Source organism: Cynara cardunculus (genome assembly GCF_001531365.2).
Source record: "Cynara cardunculus var. scolymus isolate 2C chromosome LG 8, CcrdV1, whole genome shotgun sequence".
NCBI lineage: Eukaryota > Viridiplantae > Streptophyta > Magnoliopsida > Asterales > Asteraceae > Cynara > Cynara cardunculus.
The window spans coordinates 19,539,479-19,544,203 of NC_037535.1; positions in this window are offsets into that span (position 1 = coordinate 19,539,479).

Below are 4,725 nucleotides of genomic sequence, written 5' to 3' on the forward strand. Positions count from 1 at the left end.
TGATTATCCTAATTATATTTTAGATTTTTTATATTTAAAATGAGATGTTTATCATGTATTTGATTGTGTTTATCTGCAGTTAGTTACATGAATTCAGATATGAGATGAAATCGGATAGGGATGAACGGGTTTAAGAGTTTTTAAGAGTTTAAGAGTTTTAAGAGTTTAAGAGTTTTTAAGAATTTTAGCCAAATGCTTTATAATATAGTTTAAATATATTTAATAACAATCTTTAAAAAATTAGTTATTTAATAAAAACTAATTTTTTATATATTATCAAACTACATATTAAATTACGTATTATAAAAAAATCTATTCAACAACTATCTGGTTAGATTAAAAGCAGGTAAACTGTAACTTAAAAATCGTTTTCCCACTTATTTGATATGTGAGGTAAGCAAACTGTAATATGTAACATTTTTTTTGGGTTGAAATAATTCAAGTAATCAATTTTTAAAAGTTCGATAATTTATTAATTAAAAAATATATGTAAGGACTAATTTTTTTTGTAAATAACTATGACTCTCTGAGTTGCACGATATTAATTATTTTATTTTATTTTATTCACAATATTTTGATTATATCATTTTAAAAATATTAAAATAACCCAAAATTTTTGAAATACTACTTTTTGTAAAAATAATTACATTTTCAAGGCTTTTATAATTATCTCATTTATTTTTCAAACCATTATATTTTTAGCATCGTTTTGGGTCTAATATTGCAATTAGTCAAAATAGTTTAAAATTTCATCAACATTGTATGGTTAACATAAATTAGTGATTAAGGTCCTTAAAACTAATATATTACCATGATATATAGCATTTTTCGGTTAAAATGATTCAAGTAACTAATTTTTAAAGGTTCGATGATTTATTTATTAACAAAATATATGTAAGAATTATTTTTTTTTGTAATAATTATGACTCAATGAGTTGCACGATATTAACTCTTTTATTTTATTTTTTTCACAATCTTTTAATTATATATATATATATATATAGGATGTGTACATTAATAAAATAATAATAATAATAATAATAATAATAATAAAAAAATATATTATATTAATAGATTGATTTTGACATTTTATATTTTTTTAATGATTTTTCAAGTTCAATGCATTCACACCCTTATGAAAGAGGTGCCATTAGCACTCCCCAATGCCCCATGAATCGTTTCATTTGACGTTTGAAATTGTCATGATCAATACCCACCGTATAAAAGATTGAAAACCATGTGATTTATTTGAAACTAGTTGTGTACTCGTGCAATGCGGTGGGAGCCATGAATTTTAACGATTTTGAAGTTTCACTGGTTTTATAAGATAAGATTTAATGATGATATATGTTACATTTGGTCTTTACATATTAATACAATTTGAATAAATAAAAGTTATGGTTCCAATTACAGACAATCGATAAAAAAAATTGTATGATAGTTTAAAATCCAATATATTTAAACGACTACACAAATGTGTTCGATTTACACCAAGAGCAAAGACTGTTTCCCCATTTTCATACGAATAGTGAGAAATCTCAGAGTTTATCCAGTTGGGGAGTGAGGAAGGCCCTCGTTAAAGACGGTATGGTAACAAGGAAACTTGAGTTTTAAGATAAACACTCAAAATCAATAAAGAAAACTACAAATTTAACAGATCATAAGCCATGAAAAGACCAAAAAAATAAGTTTTAGAATGAAATTTCAACTGTTTACCTTCTTTCTTGTCCAGAAACTCAGATTAAAGTTGAATTAATAGCGGTGAGCAGCGGAATCGGGTACCCGTTTGCGAAACCGAAACCGCCTTGGAACCGCTGGTTCCGGAACCGGAACCGATATGAGTGGTTCCGGTTCCGGTTCCTAAAATACGGAACCGATTGAGAACGGTTCCGGTTCCGGTTCTCAGTTTTTCGGAACTGTTACCCGCCGGGTATCCGGAACCGGCGGTTGTTTTTCAATAAAAAAATAATTGATTTTTTTCAATACCAAATTTATATTAAGTTACATCTTCAAATGACGCGGTCATCTTCATTCTTCATTTACTTTCTACTAAACTACAGTTCGTAGTATGTAATCGTTAAGTTTTGAACATTTACAATTATAGTATATAATCGTTAAACTTTGAACATTTTCTATTAGTCTATTATGGTTTGTAATCGTTAAAACAATATTTGTAACCATTATTCCGTATAATTTGTATTCTTGTTTATTTAATTTAGTGTTTTGACAATATTTTATTTTTATTTCTAAATAACAAAATTTTAATATTTTAGAAAGCGAGTACCCGGAACCGGTTCCCGGCGGTTCCGGTTCCGGTTCCAAAAATTCAAGAACCGCTCTAACCGGTTCCGGTTCCGGTTCCAATATCCCAAGAACCGCCGGTTCCGGTTCCTGTCAAAAAGGGCGGGTATCCGCCTATCCTCACCCCTATGAATTAATACATGTATATATATATATATATATATATATATATATATATATATTTCAAAAAACACAAGAATATATTAATTCAAAACATATTATACATTGCAATTTGGACAGCCTAACCCCAAAATATATAGTAAATATATAAATAAATAACTATAAAAGTATAAATCGTAAATATTAAAAATATTTTTTCACAGTATATATAATATATAATAATATAATTAAGTCAAAACTATTCAATATTGGACTCATTTTGAAGATATTAAAGAGACGATTATAATGATGTAACTTGTTAAAATAAAAATATATTTTTTAAACATGTTTTAATTGATATACGATTATGAATATTAATTCGATAAAGGTTTAAAATGAAACATTTAAAAGTAAAGGACGTAAAGTAAATTAATTAACTAATCATAGGAGTATAAAGTGTAAATTTAAAATTAATTATAATTTAAAACAAATGGTTGTAAGAGGGTGAGTGTATGTGAGGGGTGAGTGCATGTGAGGAGAGGAGAGGAGGGGGGTGAAACAGTGTATAAAATGTCATTTAGTATTTTAAGACTTTAAGACTTTTGTTAAATTTGTTTTATAAGATAGTATAGATAACTTGTGTTTCTTTACAAAAGTGTTTATCAACTTATTATAAATTAGAATGGTTTAACTTCTTTAAAAACTTCTTATTACCGGCATAAATTGTTTATCCAAACACTCAAAATTGGTCCTATATCATACCCTTCCTCGCTTACAACAACGAAATGCCTTAAAAACGATGAGGTTTTGTTTACATCTGAAAAAACATAATGAGTTAAAAGATGGGTATGGCATTCTTTTCGCCACCAACTATACGTCATGCAATAATTAATTATAGGCCAAGCGAAAACGACCCTTCATAAGGTCCACGACCTTTGTTGTTACAACACTCTCAAAGGGCTAAAACATGCACCGAATATCGTCTCCGTTAAAGAACATTCGTTGCACAATTTAATTGTGAAATCGCCTTCGATTTTGCACAAATGGTCCTAAAAGTAAAAAGTAAATAGTTACGTAACCTATTTTACTTGCATAAAATCGTTTTTTTCATTATTTGCAAGGTTCTTTGTTTCGAGACAAATTACACTAAAAAGGAAACTATGTGTCTTTTTGTTTGTACTTTATTGAACCAACTTTCAAAAAGAGAAACCCAAATCGAACAACTTCTATTTTCGTTCCTATTTTGGGAATATGAATTTCATCATCAGATCTCTTAAATTAAAAGTTCTAAAAATTGGTTTATAAAAAAATTAAAAGAATACTGGTTATATTTTGGTTATCTGTTTTATTCTGTAACCCTAAGTATTTATGCTTTATTTGTCTAATTATTTGATTTTGATTCTTGAAGTCGTAATCTATACTATATTATAAACCATTTGACAAAAAATTTTAAAAACCATTTTTTATTCATTAAGTACAAGTAAATTATGCATAAATACAACTTATTAAAGCTACATGTTTGAATTCGTATAACTAACTGCGGATAAACATAAGCAAATAGAGAATAAACATTTTATTTTAAAATATAAAAAAATCTAAAATATAATTAGAATAATTATCGAGTTCTAGCAAAATAATTAATTATTATCCTTATAAGAAAATTATATTATTAAACTAAATATAAATTACTTCATTATTGAACCTAAATTAAATTATAATAAAAAAATTGAATTAAAAAATTACACAAAAAATATGAATTTTAAATAGTTAATTTGATATTAATATCGATACATTTTTGTCAAATTTTTATGGTATCTTCAAATTTATATTTTATTCAAAAATAAAAAATCATCCTTTTTTCAAAATCACATAAGACCATACTATAACATCGACTGAGATAAAGAATAACATGAAATATTAAAATCAAAATGTATCTCGCTGCATTACACGAATACCCTTTTAGTTTTTATTAAATCTTTTAAATCAATTGAAAGCCTAATAAAACAAACATGTTACACCAAAACTTGAGATAAGAAATCTAAGATTTTTGTAATAAAAAAAACCCAAAAAATACAAGTGCTTTATAGAAGCTTTCAACAATAATAAGGATAAAAAAATCATAGGGGTTGTGATATAGTGGTTGAGGTCCTAAAAGATATGCATGATGGAATATCTCATTTGTTTAGGGTGGATTTCAGACATACACAACAATTATGATCATTAAATTTATTAGAGAGCTGATTTCTTGCAGTCACAGCTTACCTGGATTAGTCTAAACATAACATGGACACAAAAAAATGATAAAAAAAAATACACCTTTTACTT